The following is a 22,128-nucleotide window of genomic DNA, read 5'->3' on the forward strand; positions in this document are numbered from 1 at the left end:
TCTCAAGGGAAAAAAAAAATTCTCTGAAAATATCAGACTACATTCAAAAAATGTTGACTCCAGGCTTACTGTATTCTAGACACTGTGCTCGATACTGGGGATAACAGTTTGATGAAACAGAAACAGATATCCCATCATGGAGCTTACAAATCAAACTCAAGTTCTGCTGGATTTTGAGCCTTTAATAATAAAAACAGCCTGACCAGGCGGTGGCGTACTGAATAAAGCATCAGACTGGAATGTGGAGGACCCAGGTTCGAGACCCTGAGGTCACCAGCTTGAGCGTGGGCTCATCTGGCTTGAGCAAGGGGTTACTCCGTCTGCTGAAGGCCCATGGTCAAGGCACATATGAGAAAGCAATCAATGAACAACTAAGGTGTCCCAACGAAAAACTGATGATTGATGCTTCTCATCTCTCTCTGTTCCTGTCTGTCTGTCCCTATCTATCGCTCTCTCTGACTCTCTGTCCCTGTTAAAAAAAAAAGATTAAAAAAAAATAAAAACAGTAACAGTAAGAAAAATACATTCAAAAGACTATGGATTTATTTGAACCACTTTTAAAATGCATAAAGAAGGTATTACAAAACCAGTAGAAACTAACATATGAAGAATTATCTACCTGTAACAATTTTGACTATGAAATAAACACAAAGAATACTTGGACTCAGAACTAAGGACCTAGTGAATGATATCATCTCATCATGACAGTAAGTGCTCAGAGCTATTGGAGGTGGTGCTGTCCTTCCTAGCTGACAAGGAAGATGGTAGTCACACAACTGAAAGAGCAGAGGCAGAAAAAAAGAATACAGGCAGTGCTCATCTTTCAGGAGGCCTCAGCTTCAAAAGTCTATTTTTAAATCACTGTCTAAGACTTCAAGTAGTTTTACAAATCATGTTTATATTTTAAAGTAGCCACAAAAGTCTTCTGGACATACAATGTAACTACAATATTACCCAATTATAATAACCTCACAAAAAAGTATAGTTGCCAATATGTATAATATTTTAGCTACAAATATTTCCTTGGCTCCAGAATCTCCTAGGAGATTCTCTCAGCTATGCCACATGGATAGAAAAACCTCATTTCACCTATGATGTCAGCTCCATAGATATTTTATCTATTTTTAATTTCTGATAGGGGGCTAAATAAGGAGAGAAAATATACACTGGTAGCCCTAAAGAGAAAAACAGTAAAAATATAAAATTATATCACTGCCATTCCTTTTTTACCATTTTCATTTACTCATACATTCAACAAATAGTTATTGAGTGCCTAACATGTGCCAGCCACTGTTCTGTGTGCTGCGGTGGCATGTCAGTGACCCGAACAATACCCCTGTTCTCGGAGAACTTACATCCACTGGAGGTGCGGACAATAAATAAAAAAATATTTAAAAAGCGTAAGAAAACAAATAAGTGATAATAAACCTTAAAAGAGGTAATAAGCCTTATGAAAGGAAAACTTAATCTTATAAGTAGTGACAATTCATTGCAAAAAAAAAAAAAAAAAGTGTGACAGTTCTGTTAGAATGATTAGGGAATGTGTTCCTGAAAAGGTAACACTCAAGGAGAGATCAGAAAAAAGGGAAGAAGCAACACATGTAAATACCTGAAGGAAAAGTGTTCCAGGAAGAGGGAACAGCAAGTGAGAAAGCCTGGAGGGAACAGCACTTGTTTCCAGATTGTACAGGATAATTGAATGCTGAAAGGATACATTTTAAAAGATCCATGCCTAAATATATTGAGACTTAGATTTTCCTGAGCTTTTAATTTTTAGAGAAATTCCAGAACTGAAAATGTAAAGATCCTAGTAAACATTTATATAAAAAAACAGTTATCTAAAAGAGAAAATAAATTTGTATTAGATATCTTCTAAGTAAAACTGAGTGAAAGACAGCAATGTACCAATGTCTCCCAAATTTGGAGGGAAATTACTTTGTACTCAGGATCACATTCACAATAACTTATCAATTAATTCTGAAAAACATGTAATTTATGGCATTTGGGACATTCAAGGTCTCGGTTTGCCTCGTACACAAGATTTCTGGAAAATAAACCAACTTAAAAATATATGTCAGTAAAAAGTTTAAAAAGAATTAAATAAACAGAAAGACATGGGATTAAAGTAACAAGTGGACCCAACCAGGAGAATAATGAAAAGAAACTCTAATCCAGAACTAAAACCAAGGACCATAGAGAATAATAATTTTAAAGAGGTATATCTCATTCACCAATAGCATAATTAAGAAATTGAAAAAAATCACTGTAATATGATGAAAACATGTCTCTTCTATCAAGAAGTAGAAATAATTTTCAAGAAAAAATAAAAGTTTGCAAGAAAATCTAAATGCAGAAGTGAAAAAACGAAACTGTTGCACGATATTTAGAAATTAAAGAAATTTAAGAGAATGGAATCCATTTTACCTTAAAGCTTAAAACATTATCCCTGGGACAAACCAAGTTGTAGTGCTCTGGGATCATTTTTTCCTTCTCTACATGTTCAAGCATTCTACTTGGTATTATAGTGCACTTTATTATAATCACAACATCGTAAATGCTGTTTTTTATTTTTTTATTTTCAGTTAGCATTGAGCAACAAACAAAGCACAAGAGAAATAGCTACAGGTACAGAACAATTAAAACATTATAAACTTGGCAATACAGAACAATGATATAGAATTTAGAAGTTGTCAGAAGGCAAGAAAAGAAAATAGAAATAAGGAATACTAATTTTCACAACTCACATGATGGAAAATCAAAAAGGTATGGTCTGACATTAGTAATGTTGAAGATTAAATGTATTACTACAGGAGAGAATAAAGACCTACTTCTGATTGTATTGTTTAAAATTGTTTGGTTTTGTTGTTACCATGTCCTTGTAATTTTGAAAAGTCACTATAGAAAATAATTTGGTCAGTCACACACACCTATTTTGAGTACCTTATTTTGCAGAAATGATAGTTCAGACTTACAACAGCACTCGAGTATTTTCAAGCTACACACAACAACAGTGTTATCAGTAAGTAGGTATGTATGTGTGTTAAAGGTCTGCTATGCACTAGGTTACACACTAATTATTGTGTGAGATTTAACAAACACACAAGATGGGATCTTGGCTCTCAACAAAACTTCAAGTCTTGATGAAAGAAGACAATTGCTGACACGTAAATAGCTGATATATTTTAAACGGTTAACTTATGGGAGATTCCAAAACATCTTTCACATGCGTCCCAAGTCCTATGTAACACCATGTAAGGAATTTTCATTCCCATGGGAAGCTCCTAGGAGGAGAACAAGACTGTCCATCTTTATGCAAAGTAGGCCAGGTGTCTGTTTCTGTTCCTAATGTGAGGTATGGAACACACTAAGAACAAGCAACACCTATAATCCTTAGTAGTATATTTTTTTTCAATTTTTTAAATTTATTGATTTCAGAGAGAGAGGAGAGGGAGAAGAGAGAGAGAAACATTGATTTGTTGTTTCACTTATTTATGTGTTCTTTGGTTGATTATTATTATTATTATTATTGACAGAGTCAGAGAGAGGGGACAGACAGAAAGGGAGAGAGATGAGAAGCATCAATTCTTCACTGTGGCACCTTAGTTGTTCACTGATTTGATTGCTTTCTCATATGTGCCTTGATGGTGGGGGGGGACTACAGCAGGGCAAGTGACCCCTTGCTCAAGCCAGCGACCTTGGGCTTTAAGCCAGCGACCTTTGGGATCAAGCCAGCGACCACAGGGTTATGTCTATGATCTCGTGCTCAAGCTGGATGAGCCTGCGCTCAAGCTGGATGAGCCTGCACTCAAGCTGGTGACCTCAGAGTTCTGCACCTGGGTTCTCCATGTCCCAGTCCGACACTCTATCCACTACACCACTGCCTGGTCAGGCCATTGGTTGATTCTTGTATGTGCCCCAACTAAGGATCAAGCCTGCAACCTTGGCATAGCAGGACAATGCTCTAACCAACTGAGTTTACCTAGCCAGGGCTTCCTTAGCAGTTTTTAAATTGTGCATGCTATCATTTTATATTTCTCTGAGCAAGCTTGTATCTTTTCATTTACTTTATCTAATAAAGACAGTAAAAGATGACTGTGAACACATGAAACTACAGGCTCACAGTTTCTGTCTTGATTGAAACAATAAAGGAGATGGAAATAATCTTTTATCTCTTCCCCCACAGGCATTCTTCAGAGACTATGCTGTTAGACTTGCGTAGTTCTGTAGGCCCCAAAGATGCGAAAGCTATGTCAATTCTAGTAGAACTTAGGGCCATCCAGGCATTTGAAGAATCATATCTTTGACCAAAGGGCTGGAAGCATCTTAGAAAATTCCTCACTTGACCAGAGTGTGAGTCCTATGATTTCCATCTCACTTGATTTTTTTAAAAAAACACAGTGTTGATTCTTTCCTAATACTGTAGTCTGTATACTCCACAAGGATAAGGATGATGGCTCTCTTCATCCCTAGTACATGGATGTTCAACACATGCTGGAGAAGTGAACAAAAGTTCATGCAATCACTGCAACTTTGTCAAATAATATGCTAAATGTTTGATCTCTGTTAACTCATCTGACTGTCTCAGCAATTTGTGAGATAGGTTTTACTAGCTGCTCTCATTTTACAGCTGCGGAAGCAGATCAGAGAGGTCAAAGCTACTATGTTGAGTAAGAACATACACAGCTTATAAGAAGGAAAGTCGGGATTTAAAACTAGATCTAACACCAAAGACCAGTGTTTGATGACATCTAGCTGTTTAGGAGTTGATTTTGATCCTTTAGAAAGAAGGCAATGTAGGTAGGTTCCTTTGGTGGAAAAGATAGTAAAAAGCAGAAAAGAGGATGGGAAAGAAAGGTCAGAGAGGTGAAAACACCAAGGAGAAAGAAATTCGAGTCACAACAGAATAAAGTGAAAAAGAACGGGCGAGGAAAGGAGAAATGGACAGAGGCAAGGCAAATAAGCATGGTAAAATACTTTATGGGGCTTAGTAATAAATTTGCAAATAGGAAGATGGCAAAAATAACTCCAAATGCAGAGGGAAGTTATTAATTCCATATTCTAGTTTCATCCTCAGTAAATAAAAGCACTAACAAAAATAGAAGTGATGTGAGAATTAAATAATCTCTGGGAAATGCCTACCATGGTGCTTAACACAATGTAAAAACTTACTCTATATTGGCTATTATCAGTGATAAATATTCTATTATGCAATTTGAGGCAACTGTATTTCCCTTCCCAAGCCTCCATTTTCTCATTTGTAATTGCAATAGATAGAGTCTCTAGAGTCCCTTTCAGCCAACAACATTCTATGATTTTATGTTTTAAAATGTACTGCATTTTTGAAAATCTGGTGATACAATAAAATGCTGGAGTGAAGATGGTGGGACTCCAAGTAGCAAAACCTTGTAAGCAGCTGGAAACATCTCTACTTTACATAGCAAATCTAAAACACAAAAACATTCAAACACAAGCATACAGGCACACAGAATTAAACACACGGTCCAAAAATAAATAAATAAACCATTAAAAGTTCAAAGAAAGGTGAATAAAAAAGTGTTTGATAATTTGTTATATATGGGAAAAAGAACATTGAAAACTCTTTATAGTCTCATTTTTTACATATTTTCCTCTTACTATTTTAGACACTTTTCCATGTAAACATCATTGCTGGTATTTAGCTGCATGTATACCACCACTTTATTATTATATATTTTCCAAAAGTATCATTTACATTTTCTTTCCCTTTTATCATGATTTTACCAGATAGGAAGGCCCCACCCCCCATGTTGTTGCAGATACAGGCTCTTAAACAGATTACAATGTTAAGCAATGTAGCCTTATAACACTCAGTGAGTTTAAAAATCATTTCTATAATATTTCTGAAAGAAATAATATTCTTTCAGAAATAAATAATGGGTGAGAAACAATTTTAAAATGAGAAAATGGCAGCGCTAACTCCGTATTGGTACGTAGTAACATGATATGCAGGTACCCAGTAACATTACTAGAGATGGTTAAGTTACTGTAACTTCTGAAAGAGCCTGAGTCAGCTTGGTTATGAAAGAGAGTGACTCTTAAGAGCTTCATCACCTCCAGTCCTTGGATACTAAAGCACTTACTCATCCCAGTTAAGTGCTACTATTTTAAGTTCAAAGTAGAAAGCTTCTTTTGGGTGGTAATGATAGTTTAAAATAAATAATGATGGGTGTTAGGGGAAAGCCTCCTTTAAGCGTCTACCATGTTTCCCCCTTACACCCCCAGTCAAGTTTTACTATAATCTGTGCTTCCTTATTCCTTATCAGTATTTGTGATCCAGGTCATTAAACAGTTTATGAGCTACAGACTAGTCCTTCTCCACCTCTCTCCCTTGTTACAACACTGGTGTTCAGAATTCTGAAACACTGTATAAACTTTAAAGTCATGTTTGCGTGACCACCTGGGAAGGCATCAGGATGACCTGGAACTCCCAGGCAAGAGGGAACATCCTAGAGCCACTCTTTATATCACCAAGACAGCTGTTTTTATGTATGAGCTTATATTTGATTCTTTATCTTCTCAAAGAACCATATAAAAGCAGTTTATACAAAAGACCCTGAAAATTTCATGCAACTTCATGATATCTGATAAAAATGCATGACATCAGTATTTCTTCATTTTATATTCATAGACAGCAGTTTTGACTATGGTTTGTTTAATTAACCACTTCTACCAGGAGAACTTAAGTCATGTATCAAAAGTTCAACACACACACACACACACACACACACACTCAGTAGTAATTTTAAAGGGATAAACAGCCTAAAGTTTCCACATTGCTTCTTGTATGTATATTTCATATTCAATCTACACTCTTGGTATTTTATAATAGAGACAATTACCACTTAGTCTCATCTTTATGAAGATAGTTCATTCATTAAATAAATCAATTTTTATTGCATGCTTGCCACTTCAAGTGAAATTATAGTCAAATGAAAGTTATATTAAAATATATCTTAGCAAAAATGCATTAACTTTACAGCTTTTATCAAACTCTGACTACTTTTAGCTTATATCACATATAATTTACTATCTATCCATCAAAGGTATAAGAAGAGGAGACAATATTAATGTTCCAATATAGGGTAAGATGATTCTTGTGAAAGCCTAAGAGTGTTCAGACATGACACTGCTCTTAGCAGGAAAGTATACTCATAAGTATATAATTTCACACAAACTTTGACTATTTGGGCCTAGAGTGATTAAGATAACTATGCCTTGGGCTAGGGGTACTCCCTTTGGGCAGTACTATAAGGGAAGAGACCCTGCTCTCTGCCTCCCTTGTCTCCTACATCATGAAAAAGATAAATATGCCATCTTCAGACCAAAACATTGAAAAGCACAGTAATAAAACAAGCAAATGAAAAGAACCTTTTCAAGTTGATAATTTAGCCTGACAAGGCAGTGGTGTATTGGATAGAGTTGACCTAGGATGGTGAGGACCACATTCAAAACCTGAGGCCGCCGACTTCAGCACAGGGGGCGCCAGATTGAGCATGGGATCATAGACATGACCCCAAGATCACTAGCTTGAGCCCAAAGGTCGCTGATATGAGGCCCAAGGTTGCTGGCTTGAGCCTAAAGTCACTGCCTTGAGCAAGGGGTCACTGCTTCAGCTGGAGCCCCCAGTCAAGGCACATATGAGAAAGCAGTCAATGAACAACTAAGGAGCAGCAAAGAACTGATGCTTCTCATCCCTCTCTCCCTTCCTGTCTGTTTTTCTCTCTCTAAAAAAGAGTCTATAATTTATTTTTACCATATCTTAATTCAATTTATTAGAAATGTACAGAATCTTAGAATTGTTAAACACTAAATAAGTTATGTCTTTTCAAATCTAGAAGAAACTTTTACTCAGCAACAGATATAAAAAACGTCCATCCTTAGATTTCATTGTATTAGTTAAATGAGGTGCTCTTTCAGTAATTTCTTCCAAATGAAAACAAACTCAGATGTTAAACAGCTAAATTTATTTAAGTAAATTTAATAATTAAAACTGATTTCTAAACCTCATATGTAAATTTAGATTTGGACAATCTCTAAATTTTTCCAGATCTAAATTTCTCTTATACCAAATATACTAAATTTCCTATACTAAACATATTAAATTTCTCTTTATTACTTAGCACAAATTTGTTACTTGGTTTATCTCTTGAAAAAAGAACTTTTATTTTTAAAAGTTAAATTCACTTTTTTAAAGATTTTATTTACTGATTTTCCAGAGGGGAGAGTGAAAATTATCAACTCATCATTACTTGACTTTAGTTGTTGTTTGTCCTATGTGCACTGACCAGACAGCCAGGGTTTAAACCTGGCAACTTCAGCATTCCAGGTCAACACTTTATCCACTGCACCACCACAGGTCAGGAATCGTTTCTTTCATAGTACTACCGCTTTTCAAAGATTCTGACCGTTCCTCTTTCTAGAAAGGTAATATAATTACTAGATAGATAGATAAATAGATTAATATTCTAGGAAAGAAAAGTTCAAATAGACCTATTTTTTAATTAACAAGTTTTATTTTTCAAAGATCTAATTTCAATTCTTTGTTACACAAAAAGAGTTGTATTTTTGGATAATCGATTATGATACCCAGCTAATATACAATATAAAAAGAACTCAAAATTTACTCCTATGTTAACTTGGCCTGTGCTGGCATTGACCTGGAATGCTGAAGTCACCCGTTTGAAACCCTGGGGCTTCCTGGTCACATACGACAAGCAAGCAAGGAATAACAAAAGTGAAGGAACTATGAGTTGATATTCTCGCTCACCCACCCCCAACCCTGGAAAATCAATAAATGAGTTCTTAAAAAAAATTTTTACTTGTATTTTAAATATTCCAACCAGTCATCTTTTATCTTACGATTTACAATGAAAAGCACCAGGAAACATATAACACATACATAGGATTAGACATTTAAATTCTTGATGCTTTATTATTTTTTTAACTCAAGACTTTCCTTTTATTGATAAACATAAATAAAAAACAATCTGGGAAAGGAAAAAACAATTCTCTAAGTATAAACAACTAAAAAAAGATTTTTAACTCAAGTCTTGATATGGAATTGAAACTGGAGGAAAGCTGAGGGAGTGTGGCGATGGGGAACTGGGAAGGGAGGGGGGGGAGATGGGTGCGGGGTAGAAAGGGGAGGTGCTTAAACAACCATTTCCTTGAGTAATCTGTGGTTGGAGTGTCTAGCTCAGCAAGCTGGATTATGAATTTCCTCATATTGAAGATGCTTACACATATGAAAATCCACTTAAAAAAAAGAGCATTTGTGAGACTGGGCTGCAGGCACATGCACTTCAGACACAGTGGCCCTGTAATTACAACCAGAACCAAGGCACAATCTGCCCACATTTCCCTAAATCAGGAAGAAGTCTGGCATAGCAGGCTGTGGGACTTAAAAACAGATCAAACCTATATTAAGGCACAGCCTTTGAGGCTTTGGTAGAAAAACAGCTTATTGAGTGGGTGAATCCTGACCTAGACACCTTGATCTTTGGTTCATGACCCTGTCAGAGCCAGACAAGGGCTCCCGGACTATGAATTAAACTGTTTGATTCCTCCGCCTACAGACACACAAAGCCCTGTACTCTCTCAGCTGTTACATAAGAGCCTCTGGAATCCTAGGATGGTGTTTGTAAATAGCACTGCCATGCTCAGGGCACCCACGTGTCAAATGTTGACGTGACTGCGTGTAATCGGAAGGCGAGAAAGCATCAACAAGCTCCAAAGAAAAACCTTCCATTTTTTGGCCCCTCGAAGGAGCATATAAACGTCAATAAATTATCTCTAAAGGTGATTTCTTTCTTTTTCTTGCTTTCTCCCTTTCACCTCCTTCCCCTCCCCCCAAAAAATAATCACTGCATGGAAGAACTGGATGAAGTGACCAATCTCTACTGCATTTCTTTCCTTCTTTAAGTAATTCCTGACCTAAAGAGAGCATCAAAATTAACTTCCCTACCTAATTAAATTTAAAGTGACTTCTGTAATTTCACCAATGTATTCTGAATGCACTTTGTGTCTGCTCTCATCCTAAAACGACTTCTTTTTATTTGCTTATTTACTTCAGTGTGGACTGAAGTATTATGAAAGGAATTACACACCACTGGAGACATACTAAGTAGGCAAATGGTTTGCAAAGTGACAACTGACAGCCAATGGTTTTGTTTAGGTGAACAGAAACACAATTTAGTGTTTTGCCTTGTCTTTTTATTAAAAATTTCACCCACATCTACATTTTATTTATATTTTACAATGAGTTTGTGAACAGGAAACAAACTCATTCCTTAAAGAAGCTAAATTCTTACCAATAATGTCAACAACTAAGTTTTGGGGATTTTTTTGTCTTTGGTTTTTTTTTACCCCTGAATATGAAAAGTTTCCCATAACCTTCAGAATTATTTAAAACATGACAATATATAACAATGCAATAAATAAATAAAGCAAAACTATCAGTAGTAAATTAAACTTTTGTTTCTTAAAATACTCTGCAATGCCTGACCTGTGGTGGCGCAGTGGATCAAGCATCAACCTGGGATGCTGAGGTCGCCAGTTCAAAACCCTGGGCTTGCCCGGTCAAGGCACATATGGGAGTTGATGCTTCCTGCTCCTCCCCCCTTCTCTCTCTCTCTCTCTTTATCTCTCTCTCTCTCTCTCTCTCTCTCTTCTATAAAATGAATAAATAAAAAATAATTTGAAAATACTCTGCAACAAAGTCTGAAGCATGGGTTTTAAGTCATTTCTTTAAAAATTCCTTGTACTGTATCTCTTATACACATAATAAAATGGTTTTTAAAGTAGATATTGCCCTGGCCGGTTGGCTCGGCGTGCGGGGGACCCAGGTTCAATTCCCGGCCAGGGCACATAAGAGAGGCGCCCATTTGCTTCTCCACCCCCCCCTCCTTCCTCTCTGTCTCTCTCTTCCCCTCCCGCAGCCAAGGCTCCATTGGAGCAAAGATGGCCCGGGCGCTGGGGATGGCTCCCTGGCCTCTGCCCCAGGCGCTAGAGTGGCTCTGGTCAAGGCAGAGCAACGCCCCGGAGGGGCAGAGCATCGCCCCTGGTGGGCGTGCCGGGTGGATCCCGGTTGGGCGCATGCGGGAGTCTGTCTGACTGTCTCTCCCCGTTTCCAGCTTCAGAAAAATACAAAAAAAAAAAAATTAGATATTACCCATTTGTCTGTAAGTGTCTATAAATTCCCTACTCGAACTAAGAATCACACTAAAGAGTAAACAGGTTAAATTTCAAAATACTGAACATTTAGTTACCAAAGTCAATAATCAAATGTCCTTTCCAATTTTGATTTTCAGTAGAAACACAAAATCAAGTGATAACCGTTAAAAAGGTAAGTCTTTATAGCAAAATATCTACTAGCTTTGTTTTCCCCAAGCAACAATGTGGTAGACATTCAAAAATTAAATGTAACTGTCTCTTAATGTCAAGTATCAATGTTCTACCTTCCTAGGAGAAAACTTAACCATTTGGATGGCTGAATTAGAACAAACATAGATTAAATCTAGAGTACAAAGTTTAATATGTGCTTTCCTGCTAAAATGTACCTGCTCCTTTCACTAAAACAAATAATATATGTGGTGAGTATTTTTAGTTTGGAAGATTTCTCCTTCCTCACATTTGAAAAGTATCCATTTATAGAATTTCTCCTGTCGTGGTTATGTTTGGTACATTAAAATATAAATGTAAATGAATTAATGTTTGAAAAATGAATTTACTTTTTAAGAAGTACACTTTAATTTTATGAACTATCAGACACTTTAATTGCAGGAATGACTTCTTGTTCTGTTAAGAAGTATGCAGTAAAACAAATAAAAAGCTAATAATTATCCAAACTAATTAGAGAGTGTCTAAAAGCAATCCATTTAATGCAAAAATCATGAAAGGTTATAAAAGAGTTGAGAGAATTTTATAGCCCATGGCAAATATAAAAAATGTATAACTTCAAAGTAAGAGACTTCAAACAAAAATGGAAAAAGTGCTGAGAGAACAAACAGATTAAAAAATAAATTAATAGGAACAAGAGTATATTAGGGATGGAATCTGGGTGTGATAGCTTTGTATTATTTTCAGGCTCTGCTGCTTTCCTTTAGAAGCAGCAAAACGAATAATTAAGGTAATTTTATTTTATTTTATTTTTTTAGAGATACAGAGAGAGTCAGAGAGAGGGATAGATAGGGACAGACAGACAGGAATGGAGAGAGATGAGAAGCATCAATCATCATTTTTCATTGTGACACCTTAGTTGTTCATTGATTGCTTTTTCATATGTGCCTTGACCGTGGGCCTTCAGCAGACTGAGTAACCCTTTACTCGAGCCAGAGATCTTGGGTCCAAGCTAGTGAGCTCTGCCCAAACCAGATGAGCCCGTGCTTAAGCTGGCAACCTCGGGGTCTTGAACCTGGATCCTCCGCATCCCAGTCCAACGCTCTATCCACTGTGCCACCGCCTGGTCAGGCTAATTACGGTAATTTGAAAGGTGCCCTTGTTTCTTAATGCAGACAGGGAAGAAAAAAAATAAGGAATAACTCAGCTCATGTTATATGCTCTGGGTTTCACTATCATTACCGTATTTACCCATGTATAACACACACCTTTTTTTGGAAAAAATTGGGGTCTGAAAACTGGATGGGTCTTATATCGTGTTTGTGGCATTTCAAATGCCATAGATAGAACTGAAGACGAGGCAATATATGAAGACTGATCCGTCATCAGACACAGAGGAGGACAAGCTAACAGATGGGAGTTTTGACAGTGATGAGGAGTTGTATGAGTTTTATAATGAATAAAACTTGAGTTCAATAACTTCATGTAATATTTTTTTTTCAAATTTTGGGGTCTCAACATCAAGGTGTGTCTTATACATGGGAGCGTCTTATACACGGGGAAATATGGCATTTAAGCCTATTCTATATTGCAAGACAAAAAATATACCAACTTGAGGAAACTATAATAAAAACCCATCCTTAGAGTTGGGTGAGTAGTTTCCATTAAAGTATAATCTGGACATAGACACTAGATTTATTACTCTATCAAGAAAATAAGTGACTTGATAAGGCAGGTTATGGCAACAGCTAATGAGACATGACAAGAGTAATTAGAATTATCATTACTTAGCAGCATCCACAGAACTGTGAAATTCTCTAAATAATAAAAGTAGCAAATAAAAAATATCAATACTATTTATGTCATACCTTAACGGAAGATCACTTGAGTCTACAGCTGATCATAGATAATTTCGCTCTCTGGTGAGAGCAGTCCATCTGCAAAAATTCACAGCCCTATGTTTTGTTTGTTTGTTTTTTAATACAGTGTATCTTCTGTAGTATTTATAAAAATCAATGCTAAAAACATAAACACAAATAAATATATCCTATTTTCTATATATCTAATTTGTTTGAAAGGATTAAATTTTTATTTTATTTTTTTTAGTGTGACAGAGACCGACAGGAGGGGAGAGAGATGAGAAGCATCAACTTATACTTGAGGCACTTTAGTTGTTTATTGATTGCTTCTCATATATGCCTTAACCGGGAGGTTCCAGCCAAGCCAATGACCTCTTACCCCTCACTCCCCACTCAAGCCAGTGACCATGAGGTCATGTCAATATCCCATACTCAAGCTAATAACCCTACGCTCAAGATGGTGAACCCGGGCTCAAGCCGGATGAGCCGCACTCAAGCTGGCGACCTCGGGGTTTCAAACCTGGGTCCTCAGCATCCCAGAGGTTGATGCTCTATCCACTGTGCCACTACTTGGTCAGGCTAAAAGGATTATAATTTTTAGAAGTGCATTAAAAAAGCAAAGATGGAGTACTACACTCAAACCCACTGAGCACTCCTTTGAATATTGTGAAGATACTTGTATAAAAATCTGTTCAAGTAGTCAGCTGAAGTTTTTCACAAAGTGTTAGTGTTAAGAGAAAACAAGAAAGGGTAAGTACAAGTAAGCTACTCATTTCTCCCGTAAGTAGGACCAGACCTATATTCCACCTATTGCTTCCATTATCATCAGTATGTCAACTTCTTGATGGGTTAAAGGTTCTAACATGAGAGTCTAACTTATGCCTACACAAATATACAACATACCTACAAGAATCACCATAATCATACTCTTAAGAAGTCAAATTCTGGGTCATTTCCACAGTTCTTCCTTGAAAAAGTAATGATCACAGTAATTGTATAAAGCCAAGACATCTCCTTATTGAGTAGAATAACAGGTATACATTATTAAAGCAGAATGCTTCACTGATCATTGATCCCCCCCCCCCCCAGTTATCACTCATGGCCCCGAGCTATGGGATCCAACTGGCAGCAATCCAACATTCTCATCAGTATAAGAAGAGAGATAAGCATTACTCAACAAGAAGAATGTCTGGTATCTAGAATTACATAAAGTTAGAAATTCAAATAAACCAACCCCAAGTAATTCACCTGTGTGTACAAAACTCTAAGTCCTAATTTCACAGGGACTAGTCCTAAAAGTCTCTACTCATTTTATTATTAATAAGTTTGGAAAAATTCTGTTGGTGTCTGTAAAGACTGTGGCCATGTGCTGTAAAACATGGGAGAGCCATCAACATTCTGACCCTAACTTTTCTTCACTTCATCCTGGCATCATGAAGACTGCGGCAGAGCAATTTCTTTCTCAACCCTATTTTACGTCTATAATGTACTACAGTATCAGTACACAGAAACAGAATTCTTTGCTTAAGTGCAAGAAATGTTTTGTCATTTTAATTTTAAGCTACACACTTGGCAGCAGTTTTAGCCATTCCTTTTAACATTTGGGTTGCATCTCCTGAATTAATTGGAAAATGGCTAAGTAACTGAATATACATGAGAAAAATTTCTTGCAATTATATATTAAGCCCTGTTCACCAAGTCATGTAACCTATCACCTGTCAAATGAATCATCTCAGAGAGGTCCTAAGGGTTCACATTCATCACTAAAAACAATGGTAAACTTTTGTGTGATTAAGTATCCTTCTTCTTTTCATCTATGAGAGAAAGGCAACTACATAAAACTTGATAGCATCACATTTCTAGAAAAATATCCTTAGCCTCACACAAGTAAATTCAAACAGTACCTACATTTCTTTGCATAAGACAGGAGATCTTTTCTGAAAGTCACATAGATTATCAATGGTATGCGTTTTTATCAAAACTTTATTGATATCATCAACATAAAATAAAATCCACTCTATAAAGTATATGGTTCAGGGTCTTTTAGAGTTGTGCAATCATTACTATCTAGTTGTAGAATATTTTCAACACCCCTACAAGAAACCTCATGTTGATTGGCAGTGAGTCCCCTTTCCCTTGTCTCCAGCCCCTAGCAATTACTAATCTACTTTAGTCTCTTTAAATGTGACTATTTTGGACATTTCATATCAGTGGAATCATACTGTATGTGACCTTTTCCTACTTCTTTCAAGGTTCACCTGCATTGCAGCATGTATCAGTAGTCCATTTTTTATTGCTGAATAATATTCCATTGTATGAATATACCACAGTTTATGTATATATGGACATTTGAGTAATTCCGATTTTTGAAAATTATTAGTAATGCTGCTATGAGTATTCAAATACAAGTTTCTACATAGAAAACTATAAATTTTAAGTCTTCTTTTATGACTTTCCCTATGTAGCCTACATTATAGCTACACTTCTATTCTTAATAGTAATGAGGCTACACAGCACAGTGGGTAAATGAGCTCTCGAGACAGGATGCCTAACTTCCCATCTTAGCTAAGCCATCTACTGGCTGTAGAAACTTGGACAAGTTATTTTACCTCACTCTGCTTCAGCTTTCTTACCTGAGATGCGGATGATATGTAATAACACCTATCTCTACTATTTGTGATGAAAATTAAATGACCTATCTTACAATATCATAAACCATTAACACAACTTAATCTATTTTGAACACAAAGGCATTTATGCAAAAAAACATTTAAGTAAAGAAAAACTTATTCTGAGGCATATTTTGATAAGTCATGTTAACACAATCACATGACTGATGAAGTAGAACTCTGTTTAACTTTTGTTTCCAGGAAAATAGTTTTAAAATATCTGATCATATGATAGAATGGTATAGAAACAAATTGGGGAAATCTGAATAAGATGGGCAGACTCTATCAATGTCAATATGCTGATTGTGATATTAAACTACAGTTTTGCAAATGTTACCACTGGAAAAAATAAAGCAGAATGTACATGCCCAATGAGAATTATATTTCCTACAACTCCATATGAATCTAAAAGTATCTCAATAAAAAATTTAAGTAAGAGTATGTAATCCCGGTATTAATTTACTAACTGTATGTGGACAATGGATGACTTTAGAAGTTACATTTAAGAAAAAAGTACCATCATTACTATTGTCATCACCAAGACCTTTTACATTATTTTTCTCTTATGATTGAGAATATATTACACATGTCCTAATTAAATAACATTTATTTTGCTAGTTCTGTCATTCATTAAATATTTTTCCAGTTTTTATTGAGGTGCAACTGACATAAAACATTGTGTAAGTTTAAGGTGGACAATATAATGATTTGATATATGTGTATATATATTAGAAAATGGTTACCACAATAAAGTTAGTAAATACATCACTTACCTTACATAGTTATAATTTTTGTGTGTACGCATGTGATGAGAACTTCTATGATCTACTCTCTTAGCAAGTTTTAAATATACACCACCATATTACTAACTACAGTGGCCATGTTATACATTACATCCCAGAACTTACTCATTTTACAAATGGAAGTTTGTACCCATTGACCACCTTCACACCTCCCCCCACCCACGCTACCCTCCCATTCATTTAATCTTGACTAAGCTACCACTAGGTTCTATTAGGGAACAAAAAGACATAGAAATGAGATTTAATACTCTATCAACAGATATAAATCTAATTTTAAAAAAATATAGTATTTTCTGTGAAGCAACCAGTTCATTTTTTGTTCTATATTGTCCTTCAAAAACATTTCATCCCAATTTATTCACATCTCTTAATTTAATTCTCAGATTATTTGGAGCTTGCTTTCAAGTCAGTTTGGGTAACAACCCCTGTAAGTATAAAATACTGAGTTCTAAACTCAAGATTGCAGATAGGTTGACATTATCACTGAATTTATTTTTAAAGAAAGTACTGAAAATCCACCTACTATCTTTTTCTATTTCTTGAAGCCTGGCATATTTAATAGCATTTCATGGCAAGTAGAGAAAACATAAGTCAAAGCTGATAGAATTTTCTATCTTGGAATGGGCAATCAAAATTCATTTTATTGACACAAGATTACATATCTAAAGTCAGTGATTTTCTGCAATATAGAATATAGGATCAGAATATTGCTGGAATTGAGTAGGTAGCTATAATTATTTTTTTATTTGAGTGCTCACTTTACCCTCTCCCCTTCTGGAACTCTCCCCTCCTACAATATACTAAACCAACAGATGGACTTCATAATCTCCTAAAATAATGCCACAGTATTCACTGAGATTTTGCAATGAGTCAGAATAGAAACTGGAGATCCAGACCAAGTTAATACTGTATATTTGGCAAAATCATTTGTGGTTGTGTTCTCCAACACAGTTTCAAGATAACCACTGGCTCTACTTGGCAACCTGAGTCTCCCACAGTGAAGGCTCCAATTGTAAAGCTGGCTTGTGAGATTTTCCTGCTACTGCTTGTGGTGCCATTACTACTCTTAAGAACTACTGTGCAGTATGGCATAATAATTGAGAAAAATATAATTTTGATGAACCAACCTTGTCTGCTGGTCCAGGGTTTAACCTGTCCTCATAATAGAAAACAATTATAGCAAAACAGTCGGTATGGTTGTTTATAAAACTAAGAAAACTTCCTCTAGTTATTTGAGATGCTAAGTAAGACTATTAAACTCCATTAAGTTGCAATAGCAACAATTGCACTTGTAGTAGAAGCCATTAAGAGCACAAAAAGGCAGAACTAATATTCCTAAGTATCAGACATTCTAGAATGTCAAACATCCATAGCTTTTGAAGACATTTTATTTCAAGGTAACTTCATAAGATCTCATAAAATTTTACCAATTTGCATTTGGGGCAAGAAGCAAAATAGAGTTTCTGCCTAGGTGTGTCTGTGAATGAATCATCAGGGCTTTTTAATGAGGTCAGCGAGTAAGGAAATAGATTTCAATGGTGACATTTGGCTTACAGCACTGTGTATGGGTGGAGTCTTGGAGAGACTGATAGAGAAATTCTAACTTCAGCAAGTGAAACCAAAACATTAACTCCAATTTTTATTACCTAATACAAATCCAGTGCCCAAGCAGGACTTTGGAAGTCTGTCACAACAAGTCTTCCACAGGTGCATTTCACTTGCTCTGGAAGTGATGTTGACCTGCCAAGGTCTAGAAGGCCCATGTGCCACTCATCAAAATCCTAGCCGTCTCTCTGGCTCCTGGCATGGACCAGCACAATGTCAAATCCAATTAAAGCATCAAGAAAGGAACAGTTTCGTAAATGTGTGAATTTAAACAAAGGAAGGGGACTTTCCTCATTCTGAGTTCACTTCTCATTAACTATTAATTCTGTAAGAGAATAAGTGAAACAATACTGTTATTAAAGAAAAACTATCTATCTTGTGATTGTCTGCCATCACTCCCCTTAATCAATTACACACGACAGTTCTATCTATGAAATTTTTAGATAATCCAGGTAGTACTAACTCTCACAGATATGGTAAATGAAGAACTGAGGTTATGTCTTTTATTACAAACTATCTGCTACATAATGAATGATTCAAGTGATTTGTCTTTTCTAACAAAGGAAAGTGGTATTTTGTTCAGATTGGTGAGTAATATGCAGATCTTATAATCACTGAGGCTCTCATAAAACATAAATTAGCAGCTATTTTCAGCATGCAAATAGGATGCATAAAATAACAAGAGTCTAACTAAATTTGATGATAGAAAAGAAGAAGCCATGCTTGACCGGTGGTGGCACAGTGGATAAACTGTCACCCTGGGATGCTGAGGTCACTGGTTTGAAACCCCAGGCTTGTGGGGTCAAGGCACATTCAAGAAGCAACTACTACAGAGTTGATGCTTCCCACACCTCCCTTGCTTTCTTTCTTCCCTCTCTCTAAAGTCAATATATAAAATTAAAAAAAAAAAAGAACAAGCCTTCATGGTCCAAATTAAAATTAACTAATATAAGTAGTCTTATTTATCAATGTGAGTGGAAAATACTGTATCTATTATTATTTTAATAACTTGAAGACAGTATATGCCATATTTGAAAAGTCCCCCCAAAGTAGTTAGATACTAGTCTGTAAGCAAAATGAATTGTTTATTTTTAATTCTGAACTGCTGGAATAATTAATCATGGTTTTCTCAGCAAATAGTAAGCATTATGCTAAATTCCTGTTTTCTCTTTAATGTTTTATCAGAACTATCTAATCATATGAGCTGTTTCTATTCCACACAGATGAGTAATACTTGTCCCTTGTCCATGGGAAACAACCTCTTGTATCAATGATTAAAGCAAACTTATGGTAACTGTTTCTTCAGAGATCAAAATAGAGTTACAACGTGAACTACTGAGGACTAATCGTTTCAGAAATCTTATTTATTCAGTAATGTCTATTATCATGCGTTTTCTTCTGTCCATCTTTTAATCATATACATGTCTTATGAACTTAAGCTTGAGTTTCCAACCCTTCACTAACACTTCTGTTTAATAACATTAAGAAGATCAATATCTACTGTGTTGAAATTTACATTCTATTTCAAACCTATAATGAAACACACATGCAAATATGTAAAAGAATATAACTCACATCCAGTACTTTAACTTTCCATTAAAATGCAAATATAACTATTTCATTAGCCAGGCAACAACAGTCACAACCTTAAATCAAACAAAATTGATCTTTTTCTTGTACATCTCAACTTCCCCTAAGATACAATCTTACTTTTATGATAGATCATTTGTTGATGATTATTTCTGGATTTGGACCTACCATTACTAACCCTGATTGGAGAGAGAAAATTATAATATATGATTTAAGACTTGACATTCATATATGTATCCAACTCCCTAGACAAGCATCTGCAAAATTTTTTCACTAAATTTTAAGCAAACAACTAGAAAATAACCCTTCTTTCAGTTCCTAAACACTAGGGGAAGAGGGTGAAATCACTTAATGCAATTAAAAGTATGTCATGAAAGCAACAGCCAGCAAATAACGTATTTTATAGTCGACCTTCCCAAAGAGCCTATCCAGGCCACACTTTATTTTGCCATAGGTAGAAAACTCTCCATAGAAACTCTGTTAGCTTATTAACCCTAGACCTGAGCAGCCCCAGTGAAGAGATTCATCAAGATTCAAGTGTGTGTGTGGAGTAGGAGAAGGGGGAGGAAGAGAAGAGAGAGAAAGGCAGAGAGATAAAAGACCCGAGAAAAGAGAGCAGCCAAGAGAAAAAGAGAAATTTGGACCGGACTGTTAAAAATCTGCTCTCTACTTCTCTGTTTCTTTGCTGGGATTGGGTTTCATTTCTTTCGGCGCCCCTGACCTTGCAGTCTTCCAACTCTCCACGCTCCCCCTCCCGTCTGCCCCCTCCCCGGGCCTGCGCCTGCCTTTGTGTCTGCCTGTCACTTACCGGGGAGCCCAGCGAAGCGGATTCGGGAGAAGCACAAAGCCAGGACACAGATTTGCCCACAAATTCTCTTACACACACTCGCCAGGCTGCAAGGCACAGCCCATCACGGAGCTGATGCACCCTGAGAAAGTGGGTTCTGGTCTTGTTTGGGGGAACAGAGAAACTATTCTTTCCTCACTCGGCGCCACTAACAAAACGCGCGGACTAAGGAGAAAAAAAACACAAAACCCCACTTAGTGTACTCCAGTTTCACTCCCCGTGACACTCGCTCATACGTCCCCCAAAAAGAGGACACGGGAGGAGAAGAGGCGAGCAGACCGAGACCCAGACCCTGAGCGACAGCAGATAAAAGAGTCGGAACCCGTCAGCGTTCTTTCCGGGGTGGGCTGGGATGGACCCGAGTCCCGTCTGACTTAACACCGACGGGGGGAGGTGGGGGGCTGCGAGGGAAACGCAGTGCCCCCCAAAGCTGAACTATTTTAGAAAGGAAAGCAGAGAAAAATCACTTCCTTGAGGATAAAAGACCGTGAAACCGACTGGTGGAAGTCACAAAGGTAACTTTTCCGGGTTCGAAGTAGACGAGCAATAGCAGAAGAGAGAAGAAAACAGAACTATAGGTTTAAGGAAGGGGGGGAATTAAAACTATTATTTGTCAGCCATGTTGAAGAGGCTCCAGTAATTTGTGAAGCTTCCCTTTTCCCTCTTGGTATTTGTGGGTGACACTGTGGGGTGTGCTGCCCCGTCCCTGGAAGCCCGAGAGAAAGCGAAGGGGAGAGGAAAGGGAGAGTTTCGCGGCAAAAGAGAAGCGCTCTGACCTCGTTCTCGTCCCGCAGCCTCGCAGCAATGCAGCAGTTGCAGTCGGGTCTCCTTTCTAACAAATCCTAAAGGGCAGCCATCTTGCTTCCTTCTGCTTCTCTACGAAAGCAGCCTAGCCTCCGCATCAATATTCATAAGGCAGTTTGACGTCTGTTCTCATCACTCGGCGGGGCTGGCGTCTCGGGGCGGCCGCGCCGAGGGGGCGGACGTGACTCGCATGCCAGCCGGGCCTGGGCGCGCGGCGCTCGCGGGGAGGCGGCGGCCGCCCGAGCTCTCCTCCTCCGCCGTCTCCGCACGCCGCCGCCCGGCCTCCTCCCCCCCGCCTCCTCCGCCCGGATTCCGCCTCCTCCGCCTCCTCCGCCGCCGCCGCCCTGGGGCCCTCTGCCCCCTCTCCCAGGGAGTCACCCCCCCCCCAGCCGGGGCGTCCCGCACCAAGGCCGCGGCACCCGGGCCGGACTCTGGGGCGCGCGGTCCTGGGTCGCCCTCGCGCTGCGCAGCGAGCGGAGCGGGCGGAGCGGCGCGCCCGGCGGGGCGGCGCGGGGGAAGGTCCAGCCCCTGGGCGCCGCGGCCGGACTCGGGGCACCCGGGGACCTCGGACGCGT

The 22,128-nt window shown here is 37.6% G+C and overlaps 1 protein-coding gene across 5 annotated transcripts in view; it reads right to left on the bottom strand.

Annotated features, from left to right (window-relative positions):
• Positions 1 to 21,927, bottom strand: part of TET2 (tet methylcytosine dioxygenase 2) — a 140,069-nt gene extending 118,142 nt beyond the window's left edge. For 3 of the 5 annotated variants that reach the window (XR_010725656.1, XR_010725657.1, XM_066233114.1), the window contains exon 1: positions 21,526 to 21,927. The gene's annotated coding sequence lies outside the window, so the exon portion shown is untranslated. Of the gene's footprint in view, positions 1 to 13,244; positions 13,314 to 21,525 lie in introns of all 5 variants that reach the window. The other 2 variants (XM_066233113.1, XM_066233112.1) reach the window with 2 other exon arrangements.
• Between the last annotated feature and the right edge of the window lie 201 nt (positions 21,928 to 22,128).

The sequence above is a fragment of the Saccopteryx bilineata genome, chromosome 5, assembly GCF_036850765.1.
Source record: "Saccopteryx bilineata isolate mSacBil1 chromosome 5, mSacBil1_pri_phased_curated, whole genome shotgun sequence".
Lineage (NCBI taxonomy): Eukaryota > Metazoa > Chordata > Mammalia > Chiroptera > Emballonuridae > Saccopteryx > Saccopteryx bilineata.